The 23,066-nt window shown below is 40.6% G+C and overlaps 1 protein-coding gene across 5 annotated transcripts in view; it reads right to left on the minus strand.

The window, feature by feature from the left end:
• CDKL5 (cyclin dependent kinase like 5) overlaps positions 1–16,476 on the minus strand; it is a 180,944-nt gene extending 164,468 nt beyond the window's left edge. For 3 of the 5 annotated variants that reach the window (XM_084790458.1, XM_084790453.1, XM_084790456.1), the window contains exon 1: positions 16,382–16,476. The gene's annotated coding sequence lies outside the window, so the exon portion shown is untranslated. Of the gene's footprint in view, positions 1–9,564; positions 9,670–13,986; positions 14,040–16,381 lie in introns of all 5 variants that reach the window. The other 2 variants (XM_084790454.1, XM_084790455.1) reach the window with 2 other exon arrangements.
• Between the last annotated feature and the right edge of the window lie 6,590 nt (positions 16,477–23,066).

Consider the following 23,066-nt stretch of genomic DNA (forward strand, 5'->3'; position numbering starts at 1 on the left):
AACTTGACCAACAAGGAAGAAAAAGGGTGAAGGAAGAACAGCTAAGAAAAAAAAATTTGAAGAACATATTGGTGCACAAAGTATTTACTGTGCTTATCGGCTTAAGGTAGTTTAATTGAAGCAAAATTAACATATAAGAAACATTATTCTGGAAGAGGCCACCAGGGTTAAGAATAAACATTGTAAAATCTCAGTCAAATTTAGGAGAATAGGAATGATAATTAAATTCAGGTTTAACTACATATATATGCTAGATTCTTAGGAATAACCATTTATCTGGCTCAACCTACAGCAAACAGTTGGCTCCTAGAGTAAAGAAGCAGGGGGAAAGGAGACAATCCAGTACTTACCTGGAGTAGATTGCGAGTGAACAGCAAAAAAAAAAGGAGTTTGAAACAGGTTGCAAAGTGGGGAAAGCCTGAGTGGCTTGCTGAGGGGGTAGTGTGAATCTTCTGGGGGCTGCAGAATTTGGGGGAGGCCCAATCTCTTCCAGGATCTTGAGCCTCCAGCCACCAACCCCTGCCCATACCCCACAGGCACTGAGGCAAAAAGCCCTGAGGGTATCCATTGTGATGCAGGCTGCACAGTAGCAGTAGTACAAGAGGAGCAGGGCACTCCCCCAGATCATGACCATGTCCAACAGAGAAAGAAAGGGAGTTGTTACTTCTAACCACTTCTGTCTTTAAGAGCTGGTTGGAAGCTCCCAGCAAGGGGGATTACAGGGGGGAAGCTGTATCCTACATCTGAGAGTGGGACAGCATTCCACAAAGAGGCCAACAGAACACATAGAGGGGCAAGAACCTGGGACTTCGACCTAAATCCAAGGTTTAATCAGAAAAACAGAGGCCACATTCTACCACTCCACCAAGCTATAGAACCCCTAGGAACAGTAAAGCAAATTTCAAAAGAAAAACAAGAGCCTGGAAAAAAACAAAACAAAACAAACAAAAAACTTGCCAAAGCAAAACTCAAAGGGGAGACTCAAGATTTTGAATGGAACAGATACTAACTCCCACTCTAAAGCAAAGTATCACTAAGAGAATTTGAAGCCTGGGGTACTCTGAGGGAAAACACAATGATAGGGAAAAAGAAACAGGCCAACTCTTAACCGGATTAACTCAAATCCTAGCATTAAAGGCCTAGAAGAAAGACATGCCCATGCAAAATACAAAAGTCATGCACCTTCATCTCTAGCACTGCACACAGTAAGTCAGGCTTGCAACAACTATAAGAAAATTAAACCCCGAGGCATAAGAGAATACAATGAAACAAATGCTCAGAAAACACAAAAGAGTTAAGCAGTATGTTGGGGGCTCTGACCTCCAAAAATTAACAACATGAAAAAAATCAGATGGGGAAATTCCAGCAGAGAAACGGAAACTGTAAAAAGCAATCAAATGAAACTGCCACCAGTGCAATGCTACCATCTAAGAGAGATGTCTACTTCAACGGGTTCACAGCAGACACAAACCAGCCAAGGAAAGAAATTAGTGAACTTGAAGGTGGGTGAATGCCATGCTGGGGGAAAGCTTAATAGGAAAGATCTGTGTAGCAGTATCAAAGGCTGTGACATAATATAACTAGGCTCATGGAAAGAAGAAAGAACAGGACAGAAGTACTTGAGGAAATAATGGCTGAAAAATATCCCCCAAATGATCATAAGACACGAATACCAGATAATCTAAAATAAAAAAAGAAAGATAAATGACAAAATAATGTAATAAAACACATACTCTTACATTATTGCTACCATTACTTAGTAACACTAAAGACTAAATTCCCAAAGCCCTGTAATTGCCACTCCTTCAAAACCTGGGGCTGGAGGCATGGTTCGGTGATTATAAGAGCACTTACTGCTCTTGCAAAACACCTGGGTTGGGTTTTCAGGAGCAAAATCATAGTTCGCGATTGTCTATAATTCCAGTTCCAAGGAATCTGACACTCTCTGCTGCCCTCCATGGGCTCCTGCACGCACAATGCACACATGCATGCACACAAATGTAAATATTTGTATCTTTAAAAAAGAAAACCCCTTTAGCAACATGATTTACAGGTCATTAATTCAGTATGATGGCCACTATACAAGGCTCGCACCCTTGCCCAAGCCTCCATTGTGTAACTTACTTGTCAAACTGATGTCACAAGCCCGTATGAGAGGCTTGGGGTACACGTTTTCCAGTAAAGTAGAGTCTGTAAATTAATTTGAAGGTAGAAAGGATACTTAAAACTACTGGACAACCCAAAACTGGCAGAAGCCTTCTAACTAATTTATATCATGGCAAATTAATTTTTTGGTTAAGTTACTGCATTTCCAGAGTATTTTTATGTGACAGTATTTTACCTCAGTATGGTAACACATTTAAAAACTAGTTTGCCAGCCTAAAAGACCTAAGTAGGAGCCTAGGGGTTTGTGAAGACACATGATAAATATGCAACATGCGCCAAGAATGGCACTTTTGCTTGATGGTAAAGGAGGAGGAAGGGGGAGGAGAAAGGGCAGAGGTAGAGAGAGATGGGGTCAGAGAGAGATTATCATAAACGAGGACTCTGCAATTACATTAACTAGCATAATAAATAATGAAAAAACTCCATTTGTTATTTTTACAATTACCAGCTTTGGCTTTCTCATCAACTGTACTATTAACACTGGTGGAAGAGTTTATATCACCCCAGAGGAAGCCATCAGCACCTATTCACGTACCAATGTGAGGCCAAGGATAACACAATTATGTCCATAGTCAGGTGACTGAAAAGGTATTTCTACAGGAGGAAGCAGAAAAGGAAATTCACGAAATGGGTACCTAATATAGAGGAGAAGCCAACAAACAAGAAGGTCCTGGCATGAGATAGGAGATGACAGAAAAGGGGCACCTTTCAAAGGAGAAATATCTACTGCATATTTCCTATGTGCCACATGCTGTGCCTATACCATGCCATCACAGAGTTTACAGCTCAAAACAAATATCATGGAGCTGGGCACGATGGAGCCTGCCTTTAATCCCAGCACTCAGGAAGTCAGAAACAGGAAGATCGCTTTGAGTTCGAGGCCAGCCTGGTCTACAAAGCAAGTCCAGGGCTGCCAAGGCTACATAGAAAAGACCTACCTTTAAAAATAAAAACAAAAACAAAAAAAGTACCATGGGCTTGTCCATTATCCTAAGACTCACCACTATTTCAACTACTAGTTTTAATATTCATACATTCTCAAGGGCTATAATAAAAGAAAACCAAAGTCCTGGGACAATGTGAGGTGTTCAAACATGAATTCATATCTTTGTCATTGTTATTTTTGCAATTCTCCTGGGTTTACATGCCTATTTGTAGATCTCTGTCTTGAATATACCCTCTTAAGGTCCATTTCTTTACCCTGACATATCTGGGCTTCTCTTAAGGTTCATTTCACCCACTCTCAAACCACTCAAACCACTCTTTGTCCCCCCCCTTTTTTTGTCTTAAGTCTGCCTAGGCCACCTGTCCCATGCTTTTCCATTTGAATGTACTATAACCCAATGCTTTAGTCACTTGGCCTCTCCTCCTGGCTTACAGAACGTCACCATTGCTTATATTGATGTCAATGTTCTCTCAGTAGCCTGAACAGTAACAATGACACTCAAATACTCAAACTGTTACCCTAGCATAAGGTTCCTTTACCAACCCTGCATATATGGAGACAGAGAGACTTCAAAACACACCTCTAAATCAAGGATATTGACTCTGGAGACTAGAGAAATCAGTAGGACAAAAACTTTGTTTTCCTGTTCCTAATTTGGAAAAGAGAAAATTATTTTCAAGTACATGCCCTGGGCTGAACAAAACTGAAAAAAAATACTGACATAAACCATATTCCAACTCTTCAACTCAACCACCAAGAAAGGGAGCAAGGAAGGGCCACCAACAAAGGAGGAAGAGAGGAAAGGAGGAAAGGAGGGAGGAAGCAGGGCAGGCAGGCAAACTGAACAGGTATAGGACAGTTCAAAAAACCCTAAGAACCACTGCTGAAAGTAAGCTAAGTTAAAGGCTACATCAAAAGGTAGGTTACACAGGAAATCCTGGAATAATGTGATGATACTGTGGTTATTATTTGTATATGTAGAAGGAGAAAGTGAAAATAGCAGCATTCAGTACAGGTAGGAGCTAACAATTCTAAATCAATGAAGACCTGAACCTCACGCAGTCAGCAATGCAAACAAAAATCATGCATGGCTGAAGGTATCATTTAAAAATAAACTAAATGTCTGGCATGGAAGTACACACCTATAATTCAAATGCATCCTCTGCTAAAAGCAAGGATACTTGAGACTTTTTGTCTTATAGGAAAAAAAAATCTCCTAAATATGTTAGGATGCTTACTGTAGGAGAATGCAACAAATCTGGATATTCAAAATAGCCCCTCTGCAGAGCATAAGCACACATAAATTAATCTCAACACAAAAAGGCTAAAACACAGGCTGGATGGCCTAGAGAGTTAAGAGCATAAAGCCTAAATTCAGATACCCCAGTGCTTGTGTAAAAAAAAAAAAAAGCCAGGTGTGACTCTTCATGAACCTAATTCCATTGCTGCTGGGGATCTGGGCTCAGAGACAAAAGGATTGGCTCAGGGGCGCTGGCCAGCCATACAAGGTTAACATGGAGAATGATAGAGCAGAATACCAGACATTCTCCTCTGGCTTACATCATACACTTATACATGGGTATACACTGAGAAAGTAACGAAGAATAAAAGCCTGATGCAGAATAGTTTAATATAAATGACAAGGTCATGAAGAAACGAGACTTGAAATGGTACTCTTCCTGAAGTCGGGTGCCCATAAACAATATTAACAAGATTACTTCAAGACACTGTAAGTGCACCAAAAAAATCACAGAATAAGAAAGAAACAACATACGTGTTGCAAAATATTAAACCAGATCCAAGATGCTGTATTTGGAAAGACAAAAGAATAATCAAATTTAATGTTGATATTTAACAAAATGTTTCATTAAGACATTAAATAACTTCAGCAGATAAATGGTATGAGGGAGAGCCAGCAGCAGTGTTAACTTTAAATAAGGAAGAGAAAAATGAAACTGTTAGAAAAAATATTTTAATTCAGCTATAAATAGAAATGAAATTCCTATATAAGGTTAACAGCATGGTGGAGGAGAAAAGGAATCTTTAGAAAAGTAAAGGTAGCTTCTTCAAAAACAAGCAACGAGTACCACAGATGACAATCCATCAAGGAAGCAGTTGCAGAAAAAAAAATTTAACAAGATGAGAAGAATATTTTACCTTGCAGAGATTATGAACTTTTTGAGGAACTGTTAAGATTCCACTGAGCTCTAATTCTTGGCTTTTTTTGCAGCCATGCATTTCACATCACACCCCTGCTTAAAAATCTCCAATGGTTCCCCACATCAGGTGGCTCCTAAGGAGCTCCAGAGGATCCAATTCTTTCTTCTGGAATCCTGGACACTCATACAAGGGTGTGGAGAAATGACTCCATAGTTAAGGGCACTTGTTGATCTTGCAGAGGACCTGGATTCCGTTCCTAGTACTTACATGGTGGCTCACAACCATCTGTTAACTCCAGCCCCAGGCAATCTGTACTCTCTTCTGATCCCTGCTGGCACCAGACACGAATGTGGTGCACATACATGTATACAGGCAAAACCAAGCATACACATAAAACAAATCAAACAAAACAGTAGCATACAAGGCCATTAGATAGCATTATGGCATTTTATTTTGAGATGATCTTAACTTATTTTTAATTACTTAGAAGAGAGAGTATGTGCACTTGAGTGCCCAGGATTCCAGAAGGGATCAGATGTCCTGGAGCTAGAGTTATGTGTTGTTTGTGAACCACCTGCCATGGGTGCTGGGAACTGAACTTGAGTAGTATATACTCTTAACCACAGAACCACCTCTCCAGCCCCTCATTTTATGGCATTTTCAAAGCAATATGTTTTGGTTTTAGTATATTCTCTTCTCCCTCTATCTTCCCTCTTCCCTCTCACTTTCTTTCTACATTTCCCAGTCTCCTTCCAGATCTCATGTCATATGTGTCCTTTTGCCCTCCATTGGCCATTCCTCAGCACGTTTTTTTATCTCCAGGCCTCCTTTCTTGTTTTGCCCATTTAAACATTATATACATATATATTTTTTAAATATATAAAATATACATGTAAATATATAATATAAATGTATATATGTATATTTCTATATATTTAACCATTATATCAAGCTAAGAGTCAAAGATCTTATTTTTCAAAAGTCTCTAAGTCTCTCACTTTGCCACAGGACATTTGTACCTACTGTTTTGGAAACCACATTTCTCAAAGCAATCCTTCTTATCCTTAAAATTCACCTAAAAGTTATCTCAAAGTGGCCTTCCTATTAACCCTCAGAATAGGTTAGCCACCTTAACCATGTTATTTGTTCCCATGGGTGACTTCCTTCCTCCTCTGTCTCCATCTCAAAACTAAACTCTTAATTATAGGGCAGGGCCACAGTAGCTACTCATTAAGTATTTGCTAAATGAAGCAAAAGCAGATATCAGGATGTAATCTAGATTGTCCTACAAAGAACTGATACAGGATGAAATTCCATTTTACACAAAATTAACTTTTGTTTATGTCAATCAATTTGGAATAGCCTTTTCAGTGATGTTCCCTTGGGAAGCCTATGCCTTCACTCAGGCATAGCTTATTTGTTCACGAGTGCCTTCCTATTGACCACTCCCCTCACACTTGCCACCTGCCATCCACCACCACAATCACAACCGCTACAACCACCATGACCACCACAACCACACTTCAATCTTTGTTCAAACTATATCCGGGGGCTGGAGAGACAGCTCAGCAGTTAAGAGCACTGGATCCTCCTCTTCCAGAGGACCTGGGTGCAAATCACAGCACCCCCATGGCACCTGACAATCAATCACAACTCCAGTCGCAGGGCATCTGACATCCTCTTCTGGCATGTATCCAGACATACACATAAACAAAACACCCCTACACATAAAAATAAATATTTTTAAATCCTTTTTAATAAACTCCAACTCTGCTTCAGGAGAAAATGTTCTTCATGTATGTATTTTACAACTTGAATTTTAAAATTAATTGTAATACTATTAATAATAATTACTAGCAACTAAAGCCTATATGTCTCACAAGTACCTGACAAGCTAGGGTAGAGTGTGGATTAATGCTAGGGTATGTCTCATTTAAACCAACTCTGACAATCCGTGAAAGATAATACTTCTCAGGAAACTAGTTTCTACAATTGGCCAAATGTCAGGGAACTTGGCAAATCCAATCCAACAAGGTTTCTTCAGCTATCATTTATCACCATTTTGTGGGGGATAAGTATGTATGCATACATGCATGTTCTTGTGTGCACATGTGTGTACTTAGGTGTTCACATGTGTCTGGAAACAAGAGCTCAACATCTGGTGACTTCCTAAACTATTCTGCTCTTAATGTGACAATGTTTCTCATTGAATTTGGAGACACTGATTCAGCCAGACTGGCTGGCCCACAAACATCTGGGATTGACCTGTCTCCACCCCATCATGACCACTGGGGTTACCAGTGTGTGCTTGCCCCACACCAAGCTCTGCATTAAATTAATTTTATCTTTTTATTGAAAATAGATTTTTTTTACACAATATACTCTGATTATAGTCTCCTCATCTGCAGCTCCTCCCCTACTCTCCATCACTCAACTCTACACGTTTTTTTCTCTCAAGCATTAGAAAACAGGCATCTAAGTCAGGCTCAGTGATACATGCCTATAATCCCAGCACTCAGGGAGGCAGAGGCAAACAGACTGGCAGAGTTCAAGGCCAGTCTAGTCTACAAATCAAGTCCAGGATAGCCAAGGATACACAGAGAAACCCTGTCTGAAAAGACAAAAAAATAAAATAAAATGTAAATCAGGTACCTAAAAATAATAATAAAATAAAAACCAGAATAGGGCAAAATAAACAGAAAAAGAGCCAAAGAAAAATCACAGGTAACACATAGATACACACACACACACACACACACACACACACACACACACACACAACCTGCAAGAACAAAATCAGAAACCAATAGCCGTGTACAGTAAAAACAAACAATCCAAAGCATTATGAGGCAAAAAAAAAGACATCTTTTTTTTCCTTTTCTTTCTCCCCCCCCCCCCACCTCCTCTGACAAGGCTTCTCTGCAGCCTCAGGTGTCCTGGACTCACTTTGTAGACCAGGCTAGCAGAGATCCAACTGTCTCTACTTCCCAGTGTGCTGGGATCACAAGCCTGCACCACTGCATCAAGATATCTTAAAAAAAAAAATTACTACTAGGGACTGATCTCAGATCTTCAAGCTTGCATGGCAAGCATTTTACCAACTTATTCATCTCCCCAACCCCATTTATCACCATTTTTTTTATTTGCCATATCTTCCTATATGTTTGATCTGATTTATTATAACTTAATCTCACTTTGCCAAAAATCTAATCTTTAGGCATAATACAAAGATCTGTAACTGCAACTTGCCTAAAATAATTTAAGGGCAATCTCTTTTGTTTTGGTTTGGTTTTTCAAGACAGGGTTCTTCTGTGTAGCTCTGGCTGTCCTAGAACTCACTTTGTAGACCAGGATGGCCTCAAACTCAGAACTCAGAGATCCACCTGCCTCTGTCTCCTTAGTGCTGGGATTAAAGGCATGTGCCATGACCTCCTAGCAAGGCACCATATATATATGGTGGGCAGCTTGGTATACATGTGGGTCTCCTAATAATTTAGCAGGGAAGTCTCTGACATGGACTCTGCTGCCTGCTTCTGGATCACTTTCCCCTACCCAATCTGCTTTGTTGGGCCTCACTTGATTGATGTGCCTGGGTGGGTTGATAATGGGGGTGTCCTCTTTTCTGAGGAGAAGAGGAGAGTGGGACTGAGAGGAGAGGAAGTAGGGGGCTATGATTGAGTTGTTAAGTGATTAAATAAATAAATTTATAGAAAATAAAAATTAAAATGGCCCAGGTTTTCAACCAAGCCTGACAGACAACCTGGGTTCAGTACCAGGAACTCACACAGTAGAATGAACACCCAACCCATGGAAACTGCATTTTGACCTGTACACATTCCATGTATATATGCATGCATACACACAAGCACACAGAATAGTTATAAATATTTATGTATGTATAAATAAAGAGAGAGGGGGGGCTGGAGAGATGGCTTGGTGGTTAAGAGAAAGTACACTCTTGCACAGAACATGGGTTCATTCCCCGCAACCACATTCTAGATCTGGAAGATCCAATTTCTCTGGATTTTTTGGGCATCTATTGCTTACATACATATACACACTCAGACATACATGTACACACACACACACACACACACAATTAAAAAGTAAAAGATAAGTTTTAAAAATGAATAATGTTTTAAAACAAATGTACTCATCCATGTTTTACTAGCTCTCAGAAACCTGTTTTCTCACTATTTATCTAAAGTTATTGCAGGGTGGGAGAAATGACTCAGCGGTTAAGAATACTTGTTGCTCTTGCAGAGGACCCAGGTTTCTTTTCTAACACTCACATTGGGCGACTCACAGGTGCTTGCAACTTCAGATCTAGGGAATCTGATGACCTCTTCTGGATTCTGCAGCCACTGTATATATAGAGTACACCCAAGAACCCACACCTACACAAACAAAACATAAACATATATATTTTTTCCAGAAATCACTTCACATGGTACTATTAGATATTAGGAAAGAGATATATTCATAGCTGTTAAACATTAGAAACACTATTTCAACCCAGTTATGACTGAATTGGCAGTAATCTATTAATATCAGACCAGCACTATTTTTGTCTAATCTGTGTTTACAAATCCAGACACAACCCACCACACAGAGTTACTGATTTACCTGCATAGCATTTTAAGGGTCACTTTCCCACAAGAATTATTTATCTAAAAGTTAGACACACCTTTCCAAACACTTCTAACCAAACCATTTCCCCTTATTACGTATGCCCAAAAGATGACATGTAAGCTATCCTATAAGCAGTCCCCACCTATATCATTAACGCACTAGGCAAAGACCAATTATCCCACAACGTGGCACAAGTAGGCAGTGTTATACAATTTTACCATATTCTACATTCCCTAGCTGGGTTTACTCTCCAGTCCACATAAATGATACCTAAGAAGAAAATGATACAAGTAGGAATGTCATGACTAAATCTCACCACAATCCAGTCTGAAGCAACACAGAAAGTACAAAAGGTTTGGGTATCTGAACACAATGAAGACTGCTCTATAGCTCACACAACAGAGATGACCTGTCAAGGACAATCAGAACTCAAATAAGAGATCAAATCGTAAACAGCACAATGTCACTGGCTCCATACCAAGAAAACCAATTATTCTGTCCATAGTCTTATATCTGAAAGTGATTTTTCCTTATACAATAACTGCATGACTTTTCCCTCAATTTCTTTTCTATGCATCTCTAATATATCCCTAAGACTGATGTTATTTTATTTGCCAGCTTTACAAAAAGAAGAAATCAGGACTGGGAATGTGCTTCAGCTGCCTAGCTTGTTTGAGGCTCTGGGTTTTCTACTTAGTATCATGCTTAGGTCAAAACTTGAAACAGGCCCGAAAGGTGGCTCAGTAGGTAAAGGTATTTGACACTAAGCCTAATGAGTTTAATTCTAGAGGTACACATAGTGGAAGGAGAGAACTGATTCCTGAAAGTTGTCCTCTGACCTGCACAGGCATGTTTATACTCTCACATATAGACAGAAACACACACATGCACACACGCGCGCACACACACCAAATAAATAAAGATGTAATAAATATTTAAAAATTGAAAGTCAAAAATTATATGTGTAAGTTATATTTTAAAGACAGCTTTTAAGATGTTATTGGTGCCAGGGGAGGGAGAGGCAGGAGGATCTCTGTGAATTCAAGGCCAGCTTGGTCTGCAAAGTAAGTCCAGAATAGCCAAGACAATACAGAGAAACCCAATCTAAAAAACAAAACAAAACAAAACAAAAACCAAAAAATGTTACTGGTATTTGATTACTAAGAGGCCTCCTTGAAGCAGATAAATAGGATTTCAAAAACTATGTTTCAAGAGGAAAATTTTTTGAGAATGATGGAAATATTCTGAAAATTGATAATAGTGGCTATAAGCCTACATAAATTTATTAAAGAATGTTGATTAGTATACTTTTATAAGAGACAAATTTGCTTGGGGTGGGGCACACATCTAATTTCAGGACTCTTAAAGAGGCAGAAGCAGGTTGATGTCTTTTGAGCTCAAGGCCAGCCAGGTCTACACATTGAGACTGCCTTTTAAAAATAAACGTGTTAAAGTATATATTGGCGCGGCACACGCCTTTAATCCCAGCACTCGGGAGGCAGAGGCAGGTGGATCACTGTGAGTTCGATGCCAGCCTGGTCTACAAAGTGAGTCCAGGACAGCCAAGGTTACACAGAGAAACCCTGTCTCGAAAAACAAACAAACAAACAAACAAACATATAAATATATAAATAAGCTATATATTGGAAAGCAGTACTTTGTAGAGAAGACAAGAAATAGTCCCAAGGCTCCTTCTATGCACAACATCTTTCTGATCTGGTCAAGGAATGTAGCTAATAGCAGAATACTTGCCTGGAATATCCAATACTCTGGATTCTATCCCTAGCAACACACACACACACACACACACACACACACACACACACATACAGAGGCAAAATTGAATTCAAAGGGTATCTGCATAGCCTTTATTAGTATGGTAAATTTAATCAAGCAGTGAAAAGCTATAATGAATATGCAGAAACATGTAGCACCAAGTGTTTAACCAGAAACAATTATCTCATTTTGGACATACATGATTGAAACACTTATCTCATTTTGCATATACATAATATGTACAACCTTCATTTATGAAAGACTCACACCAATGAACCTGTACTTGCAAAAGCCTATTCTTCTGGTTTTCCTGACTAGCAGTCTTGATGGATCTAGTCCAGTTCTCCATATCACAGAAGGCCAGACAGCCTTGCCAGTGAGGCCCATCAAATCCAGGAAGCAAGTTTATACCTCCCAGGCTCTCCAGGCACAAGGTACAGAATAAATTCAAAACAGGCTTTAGAAACTATACTCTCCAAGAGAGGCAGAAAACATGGCTTGGAAAAGCACAATTTCAAGTCAGACCGGTTTGTAAGGCAATGTTGCCTCTTCTGCTGACTAGCTAGCTAATATGTGCAAATTATTTCTGAGTCTGTCTGACATGTATATGGGAAATAAGGAAAACATCTACCTTGGAGAAAAGGCTATGAGCACACATGCATCCATGTGAATAAATAATTTGCCACAGTAGCTGGTATTCTGTAAGAGTCAATAGATGTAGCATTATGAAAATTATAAAGCAGACTATACAAAAGAGAGACAATACTCAAAAATTGACACTGATAAAAAAACTACCCCCCCCAAAAAACCACAAATGTTTTTAAGTAAAAAGGTTTAATTCAAAATTTCTAAGAGCCTGGTCCTTTTAAACCAATAAATAGCTTTCTGTCAATTTACAAATGTGCAATGTTTAAATGTTAAATATTTCTTTAGGTAGAAAGTTCTCAGTCTCAGTTTTCATATCCACTGACAGACTTGCCTCCCAAATTCCTATCTCCATATGAAGAAATATATAAACGCAAATGAGAAATGAGTCCCGATCTTTAAATAATTCACTAATGCATGCACTGCCTCATAGAAAAGAAAAAATATCAAAACATTACATCTGGATCAAGCATAGTATCTTATACCAGTATTCCCAATAATCCCAGTAATCCCAGCACCTGGGAAGGTGACTTAGTTCCAAGCCTGCCTGGAATTAAAAAAGAGAGAGAGAGATCCTATCTAAAAACAACAAAGCCACAAAAATAAAAAATCCAAACACTAAAATTGTTAATTATCAAAAAAAATTCAACTTTAAGATAGAAAGCAAGGCTGGGTGGTGGTGGTGTACCCCTAGCACTTGGGAGGCAGAGGCAGGGAGAGTTCCAGGGTAGTAAAGGCTACACAGAGAAACCTTGCCTGAAAAAATAAAAACAAAACAAAACAAAAAAGATTGAAAGCAATACAAAGAGCTTAAATGCAGACTACTGTCCCACTCACCTCTGGTGCTAGAGATCCAATTCAGGGCCATGTACTCTGCCTGAGCTGCAGCTCTAGCTCTAAAAAAAAATGTCTTGACTGCATTGTTCCCTAGATTGAAATATGTGGTCCAACTGACATGACTATCAGATGTTAAACAACCTTTGACATTTTAGCTTCTCCTCTGCCAAGGGATTTGACGTTGCCAAAAATAAAACCTTAAGATCTAAAATTATATGATTCTAAGTGAACAGTCCTTTCTAATCAGAAAACAACTAAGTACTTGAAATCTTGCTGGTTTTGTACTAACATTAGGAATTATATAAAAGATCTCTGTCCTATTTCGGATCTATGCAAGTGGATTGCTTTGTTCATTTTAAGCGACTCATGTTATTTGACATCAACCTGTTATACTAGAGTGTCGTTCTCTCACACTAAATGCCAAAAATAAAATTCTATATTAGCATACCTTCCAACAGCCAAACATTAAAATCCTATTAAAATAAAGGAGATAACCACCAAAACTGTCAAAACAGAAGAAGAAAAAGGGTCAGATTTTTAACATGTGAGAAAACATTCCCCTGTTCCACTTCTTTACAAATGTCCTACGAGCTTATTTCCCAGATATAGCTCGGTCTTCTATTACAAAGTAAAGTGAAATGCAAATCATACTGAAATGCTAACTTTCTGCAAAAGGACCTGCTGTCATTTTCAACAATGCAACTGTAGCTAAGAATGCCTCATGGATTCTTAGCCATCGTGGAGAAACAGGTTGGGGGAAAATGCATACTTAAAGGAATTTCTCCACCTCTGTGTTGAAGGTTTGTAGTGTAAAAACACTGTACCTTCAAAACAGAAAATGCCATGTAAAGTCTGGTTCTTCTCAAATGTGGAATATCTGAAACAGAATACATTTTATTCACAATTAGTTAATCTTCTATTACTCATTTATGTCTGATATCTCTGCCGTTTCTCTCAATAGAAGTCTTTCCTTAAAAAAAAAACAGGAAGCACTGTAGATATATCTGATTTAAATAACTGATTTAAATAGACTTAGTGAGGACCCTTGTATAAACAATAACAAAATCAAAACCTTAAAGGGGGGGAGGCTTTACCTAAATCATTAAAATAACACTGAGCAGTGACAAAAGTAATGCTCCCTGGGGAAGGAGTTTTATTCCGAATAATTTTCCTAAAATATATATATATCTTATGAGCTATGCTAAATCAACACAATAAGGACAGCAAAGTGTTTCTTTTTCTACCTAAGAAATGAACCACTGCACTGATTATGTTTAAGAGGCAAGCCAATTCAAAAGGATTTGATGCCCTTTCCAACAGAGGAGCCCTCTTCCCAAGTACTCAGAAATGGCGGATTATTAAACACTCTTGGAATGGCTAACTTTATTTAGTATGCCTATTTTGGAGTTCTATTCTTTAATGCAGCCAAATGGTATTTTTCTCCCTAATTAGGTTCCCCTGTACTTGCGATGGCCAGCACACAGTGTTGGCAGCGTTAAGTTCTACAGCTTCTCTCTTCTGGCTCATTCTCCCCTTACCTATCCTCCTTACCCCACTCCATCCCATCCCCCCCCCAAAAGATTTCTTTCCCAAATGGTCTCCTCTCAGCATTTGTCAACAGAAACACCCACTGGTGGTGTCAAACTGGTAATACTGCTGCAGGCTTCCTTACTCCTTTTCCAGCGTCAACACCAAAAATGCTCCAACCTAAAATAGTACTTTAATAAAGAAATGAAAAGGCTTGCTGGGTCCTTAAATACCATGTTCTCGGAAAGATGGAGGCCTTTTACATTTTTATTATTCATGAATCCTAGTTGGGTTGTTCAGTGTAAGATCATACTCCCCCTTTCAACACCAGATATACAGGGATAAGGAAACACAGCCTCTTCACATTTTAAGAAAAAAAATTTAAAACACTTAATGGAACGAAAAATGAATCTACATCTAAATGTTATGCAGTTTCTAAATAAAAAGTGTCTGGGTAAAAATGGGTTTTTTTGTTTTGTTTTGTTTTGTTTTGTTTTGTTTTTCTGTTTTTGTAACCCTACAGCAAGAAAGAAACAAACTGCAAGTATTCCAGCAGATGTTACCTAAAACCCTAATCCTATATTCTATACATATGTATGCCTCCTGTTTTTAGTCAAAAGCTCTCAGACAAATTAATTTGTGTAATCTTTTATACTGCCTACATAACCATTATGTTCAAACAAGCCTAAATCAGATGCGCGGAAATTATTCTGTGCCAATACTTTCTAAAATCAGCTTAAATTTCAGCCAATTAAAAATAAATTGTGTTAACAGAATACTAATCTGCAACTATTTAAATATCACAGCATCTTTCTAGCCTGTCTTTAGAAATACTAAGGTCGGGCTTTTCTTATTCAAGCATCTGTGCCATACCACTCAAGTGAAGCGGAAAAAAAAAAAAAAACCAAGAAAGATCTGCTTTTACACTGAAATATGCCCAGGTTATTTTTTATCCCAACGTGGGCACGGGGGAAAAAAAAGTGTCAATGTGAGAAGGACCTGTTCGTTCTGGCAGATGGTTCCAAACCCCAGGATTCAATTTCTATGTAGGTCCAAAGGGTAGGAAGGTCTGAGAAGGGGTCAATTTCTGCTTCTCTGCCAGCATGCCAGCCGTGAACTTAATAACAACGCCTGAAAGTTGTCCCGTGGATGGTGTCAGAAATCTGCTTGGCTGCAGAGGGGGACGCTCGCCCACCCTCCCGGGCAGCCAAGGTCAGAAGGACCAGGGCTTCGACTCACAACCCTTGCCTGGTTCCAGGTTCTCTGGGAACTTGGGCGGGAGGGTTCAGGGCCCTCCTAGGCGTTAGCGGAAAAGGGCTTCCCTCGCAGCAAGCCCCAGAGAGCCCTGGCCACGAGGGCGGCAGGGTGGGGACACCGCAGACCTGCAGCAGAGGGGAGCCCCGCGGAGTGATGCCTCGACCTACTGTCCGGCTAACATAAGCCCACTCTGTCTCCCGGCACCCAAAATCCCAGCCCCAGCCCTTCCGGGAAGCCCCTCGAGAGTAGCGCTGCGGGTCGCCAAGGGAGACTCCAGCATGGGACGCCCTCGCCGCGTCGCCCTGTTGTAAAGGGCCGGCACTGCCACCCCTCCTGTCACCCTTCTGAGTGGACCGACTGGGTTCCCCCTCTAGGGACAAGCTAGTGGACACACGGCCAATGTGATACGGCCTGACCGGCAGAGCAACTACTCACCCTGCCGAGTGCCCCACCTCTAGCGGGGAAGCCTCCACTCTCCCTCGCTGCCGCCGTCACCGCTTTACCTACCCTAGCGGCAGGGACAAGTAAGCGAAAGCTCTGACCCCGCCCTCTCGCTGGAAGCCTCGCGCACCCTAATTTGCTGTTTGCTCCGCCCCCGGTCTGCGCATTCGAACCAATCAGCAATCTCCTCTCAGCCCGCTAGGTCCCGCCTTAGCCCCGCCTACTTCTCATAGGCGCCAATGACGATAAAACGCTCGTGCTCGAGTTTGGGCTCGCGCGCCCAGCCCACGCCGCTCGTTCTGGAAGCCTGAGAATCCCAGAACTCGAGTTTCTTGTGCTTAGCTTTCTGCTTCGCGAACGCGCTTGCGCGTTCACGATGCTTCTCCTGGAGCACCAGGTTTGGTTGCCCCGCCAAGCCCTAGCAACCTGGTCTGCAAGGCTGGGAGGGGCGGGGCTCGAGTGCGAGCCTACGTGGGGAGGGGGAGAAGAGGAAGGAGTAGAGGGGGGGGAGATCGTGACTGAAAGAGGGGTAGATGCGGGGGAGCGGGGATGGAAGGGAGGAGGCCTGGGAATCCACCTGTCACTGCGGTACTAAAAAAAAGGGGAATCCTGCCTGCAGCGCAGCTATCCTGGCCTCCCTTTCTTGAGACCCATGTGCAGAGTGGGTGGAGGGCCGAGAGAACACATTCCCGGAGGGAGCCCGGGCGCTGCTTAAGAATAAAGGACGAAGGATGGCTCAACTCGATCGGTTTTTAAAAAACCATATCAAAGTCCTTTGCTGCTGCCTAACTGTTGCAGCTGTGCGTGCACTCGCGCGCAAACACATTCACAAGCACGTTCATCTAGCAGCCTGCAACCCCCTGGGGTGATTTAAAGGCAAAAAACTGGCAGCCTGAGGATTCCTTACACAGCAGCTGGAAGCATGCAAACCGAGGCTGCTGCAGCAATCCACAACTCTACTCCCATTCGATGCTCTGCCTCACAGGATTCCCTGGCTGGTATAAAAGCAATGAAGTCATCGCCTGATCAGAAGAAATATAAAGACCGTAATACCCACCATGGATCAGGTTTTCAATGAGGATGAATAGGTGATGGGATAGAACTATACTTCCAGTGCTGTTTTTTTTTTAATCTTTATGAAAAATGCTGCAGACAAATCTATGAAAAACTGCATGATGATTTCCACTTTAAAAAAAAGGAGAAAGAATAAAGGCTTTCTGGCTTTTAGAAAGGGACAGAAAATAGGTAGTGTATGAGGTCAAAGATGCCACCAAATCAGAAATAGCCTTTTGTAATAGGAAACATATATCTTGCATTAAATCTACTCTTCTCTTGAATCTGGTAATGACAAGTAGCTATGTTATGGGTTTGTGCACTTGATGCCAAGCCAGTAAGATGTTCTTTTTCTTAACAGGACAAATATTTCATAAGCAATTGAAGGCACCTACTTTCTCAGGAAGCATATTAGAAAAATTTTCAGGTAGGAGCAGTGAATTCACAGTGAGGAAAAATGGAGTCAGGCTTTGCAGAGGCTCCTGTCTCCAACAGTGCTGTGACCTCATGCTTCACCCACATGGAGCCAGAATTCCTGGGACAATCACTGCATTATCACCCCCTGTCAGTGTCTCTGTACTAGAAATTTCAGCACCACTGCCTTGGAATCAAATGAAGGATGGTTTATCTGAATAGAATGAGAAGAAGGTTCAAAACAACAGTAATAGAATGCTCACAGATGTAAGTTCAGTGTCCTTTTAAGTAGCTGTTTTAGATGTTTTCCAGTGGGTCGTACATACCATGGACAAACTTGTCCTTTCACTGAAGGATGTTTGCTTGATCTGGTGTTCAGCACTGGTTTATTGGAGCTACATCCAGTTCTGTTGATTCCTTTTTTGTAAGAAAGCTAGACATTGTAAGTGTTTTTAAGAAATACCATGCTGTCATTTACCTGAGGTCTTTTCTTGTGTAAAAAGAGCAACAGTAGTTCCCTGTAAATGCCTACTTTGTGCTAAGAATTCTACAGATATTTGGGTCTGACAGAGAAAATACAGGCTGCCTCCATAAATTTGAGTGTTAAATGAACAAAAGGTAATGTTTAATATATATATTGTACCCTAATACATTCAGAACAAGGCTAGAAGAATGAGTAAACCTTTTAATCCCTGTCCGAAAAGAATTTTATGAAACACTCTTTTGGGCAAACTAAACAAATTTGTAGTATTTGTAGAAAAGGATACAGATACTGACAAGTGAGTTGCTATTTATCTGAAATTCACGTCTAACTGGGTAACCTGTTTTTATTTGCTACATTGAACAAGTTGGTAATGTTCCACACGTTATCTGTACTCCTCACAAGTCTCAGCAAGTCTTACCATTTCCAGATGGAGACCCTAGTTCTGAGCCTCCTCAGCATCTATTTGCTCCCTCTCCCTTCTAAAGGAACCCCTACTGTTTTCAGATACCCAGACCCTCCACACTTCCAGAGGCTGAATCTAAATTAGTCTCAGTCAATCCTATGTGGCTTAATTAGACGAAAAGAAAGAGCTTAGCACCCCATGGTTTGAAAGAGAGATTTTTTTTTTCTATATACCTTCTGGATGAACAAGGAAGTTAAATATCCCAAATGCAACAGTCAGCCATTTTGTATCTAAGAAGAAAGCCAGCCATAATTCAAAGCCCAAATAGTAATTAAAGTTTTAAAAAGACAGAAAGGGAAAACAAAAAGTAGGTTATTGACAACATACACATTTATGAAGTGCCCATCTGGGTCTAAACTTCATGATACAACCTGGGTCGGCTGCAAGGCAAAAGAATCAACTCAAAGGCTGAATTGGCAGTACTGGGAGGCAGAAAACAGCATCGATAATTGCTCAAACCGTTCCAAATCTTACATGACTTTTTCCAAAGTTTATAACACATAAAAGCAATAAACAAACAAACAAACAAACAAACAAACAAATAAGGTATGTAGCGCACCTTTGCAATGCCAGCACTTGAAAGGCAGAAGCAGTAGAATCACAGCAACTTCAAGACCATTCAGATCTACATAGCAAGTTCCAGGCCAACCATGGCTACAGCAGTGACACATTGTCTGAGAAAACAAAGCAAAAACTAAAAATAAACGGTATGCTATTGGAGGAAATGTCATTTTTGGCATTCAAGTCCAGTGCATGACTTAAGCTTTTAAAGTCGCTATCTTTGTTCTCTGGCCACTAAATTTAGCCACAAATGGTGTAGACGGAACATGAATGTCCGCCTTAACAAACTATGACTTTAACACATCTTAAACTGTGGTCATGTCTTCAAAAAAAAAAAAAAAACGAGAAGAGACTTTTCCTCTGAGAAGCCCAAGTTCATGATGCTGGGTGTGTCTTATTCTTTCTTTCTATTAAAGTCTTTGTTTTGGAACTGGACAGTGGCTCAGTGGGTAAGCTATTACTGTTCAAGCGTGAGGGCCTGACTTCATTCCCAGCACCCACATCAGAAGCCAAGCCAGGTGACAAAGGTTTGCTTGAGGGTTTGTAATCCAGGGCTGGGAAGGCAGATATGTATGGATCCCTGGACTTATTGGCCAGCCAGCCTAGATTAATTAGTAAGGCCCAGGCTAAGTAAAAGTGCATACTTCCTGATTAACAATACCCTTGGCCTCAACATATGTGTGCACATATATGCACCCGCCCTTCCATCTGTTCACAGGCACACTTTACCACACACATGCACTAAAAAAATCTCCCCTTTTAATAAACTCCAACTTTGTTTCAAAAGAACAACAGGCAGGACATTTTGGCATGTGCATTTAATCATAGAACTTGGGCAGCAGAAACAGGCAGATCTCTATGCTTTTTGAGGCTACCCTGGTCTACATATTAAATTCCAGGACGGCCAGAGCTCCATAGTTAGAATCTCTCTCAAAAAAGCAAAGCCAAAGTAAAACAACAACAAAAGTGTTCTACGATACAGCCTTTCTGGCAGGGATTTAGTAGTGCACACTTTTAATCCCAGCATGCTGGAGGCAGAGGCAGGCAGATATCCGTGAGTTCAAGGCCAATCTGGTCTACAGAGCAAGTTGCAGGACCACCAGGGATACACAGAGAAACCCTGTCTCTAAAAAAATGACATGGCTGTTTTGACCACATGACCTGTGTCTGTATACTCTGCCTTAATTGAGAGTTATCCTAATGTCAGAGAAAGTAAGTTGTCACCTGTTCTAAATTAAAACATGAAAAGGTGACCTTGTTAATTTATGCCTATAATCCCTTCACTTGTAAAGGTTAGGGCAGGACTTAATAGTTTGAGGCTAACCTGAGCTTTAGAGTGAGAGCTTGTAAGATAGATAGACAGACAGACAGACAGATATGTTCTGGCGATGTAATGAAGTTGGTAGTGCATTGGCCCAGCATATACGAATTAATATACGGATCCCCAGCACCAAATAAACCAGAACTGGTGATGTGCTCTTGTAATTCCAGCACTCTGGAAGTAAAGGCCAAAGGATCAGGACTACACGATAAAAAACAAAAATTAAAAAAAGAATGACTAGAGAGAGCGAAACCAAACCACAGAATAGAGTGTCACATGAAAGCTACCCTAGCTAAAGCTATGGAAGGGCAGTTTACCTAGGCTCAAATGCTAGTTTCAGTTATGCCTTGCATCAATTGTTCGGGTTCTGTGTGCCTCAATTTCCTCTTCTATGATGGGAATACAACATTTATATTTCTTTCACATGTAGGTAGGTGACTAGTAAATGACCTAGACCAATCAACTGACCTATAAGTAAAGACTTTGTAACCTTTAGTTGTTTTCCAACAGCCTCCACTCCATGGACTATCTATCTATATAAACTTGAAGTACTTTCCCCCTATAATCAATACTTTGAGTTCCACTTTATGGAGAATTTGCCTTTCATATACCTTTGCATCTTGGCTGATGCTTCTGACTTTTGGGTCTTTTTCAGCTGTTAAAAAATCAATCCAGCTCAATACTAGAATCTGCATTTGATCAAAATTTCCAATCTCAGAAGCTAATGGGATAAATGAGACATCACAGTAGAAGGAGGAACTATCTGGAAGAAGGAAGGGAGCCAGCTAGAGGGAGACAGGGCTCATGGTGGCCGATGATGGTGGCAGAAACAGTTGGAGAAGAGGATAAGTAAGAGCAAACTATACACATATTGTCAAAATGCTGTAATGAATGAAACTATTTACTTTAAAAAGTAATCTTTAGGAGCCAGAGATACCCCTCACTTGGTAGAATGCTTGCCTAGTATGCATGAAACCTTGTGTTTGATTCCCAGCACTGTATAACTAGAGTGTAATGGCGCCCACCTGGATCCCATCAGTCAAGAGTGAAGGCAGGAAGATCAGAAATTCAAGTTTATCATTGGCTACACATCAAGTGTGAGCTCAGCTTCATAATACAAGAGACCCTGTCTCAAAAGAAATTCAAACATACGTAAAGACTTTTAAAATCCCCAAATAAACAACAAAAATCTCTCTTTCCCTCTCTCACCATCACCAGCCCACCAGGCTGTGACTAAAGGCAAATGGAGTGATCAGGAGATGGGACAGGCCTTTCCTTTGAACACCAGTTCCTTAGAGGGTATTTTCACATTCCTGCCCAAACCTAATGTCTCTGATCATAGTTTGTAGCAAGCAGAGGAGAGAAAGAACCATTGGCCTTTATCTTAAGAACATACAAAAGGGATTTGGTAAAATGGCCCAGTCGGTAAAGGCGCAGGCACGCGCGCGCACACACACACACACACACACACACACACACACACTATATTTTATTAATGTAAAAATAACACATAAAACTCCTTTGTTTAGGCTATATACTTGCTCTCACATGAACGGTCCTGATGTAACATTAGGTCAGAAATGGTGCTCCATTTCACTCTCTTTGTTAAATTGCTCACCATGGGTATAGACAGATGCATGTCACTAAAGAACTCAAGCTGACCATGAAGTGAGAAGCTGAGGACTATGCCAGAGGACATGACAGTAGCCATCTTGGAAGCAGATGTCCAATCCTGTCTCCTCCTTCATGGATTCAGTCCTACCTGACATTCTTATTTCAATGTCATGAAAGACCCAGGCCAGAAGCATTCCACTAAGCTACTTATGGATTTCTAACCCTCAGAAACTACAAGATGACACATACTTGTTGTTTGAAGCCACTCACTTTGTGGTAATTTCTTATGCTGCAGTCCTGACTCACGTATATGGTTTCTTTCTCCACTTTACAGGTGAGGTTTCAGTAAGCTGCCCAATCTTAACCACGTAGTAGGCAGTGAAAATAGTCCACAGGTGACTGACCCAGGAAACTGAACCTCATAATCACGAGGCTATACCTCCCTCCCCGTGTCAATAGAAACCATATAAATACTGTTGTGTCCTTTACTTCTATAACAGCTGTGCACTGAAAACTCCTTTTTAGCTCTTACAAGTTATCAAATTACAGTAAAATGACAACAATGTGCATAGAGTTGAATGAGTGAGCTCTCTTACTGTTGCCCTCCCACAACAGATGAGGTCTTACTACGCAGCCCGGTCTGTCCTAAAACTTTGCGTTCTCCTGCCTCAACCTCTTGTCTGCTGGGATCACAGGCATGTGCCTGAGCTATCCATTTCATTTTTGTCCTTTGCTTACTTACTTAGCTCAAATGCAAGGTGTCTTAATG

This window comes from Acomys minous (assembly GCF_964271855.1).
Source record: "Acomys minous genome assembly, chromosome: 7".
Taxonomy (NCBI): Eukaryota; Metazoa; Chordata; class Mammalia; order Rodentia; family Muridae; genus Acomys; species Acomys minous.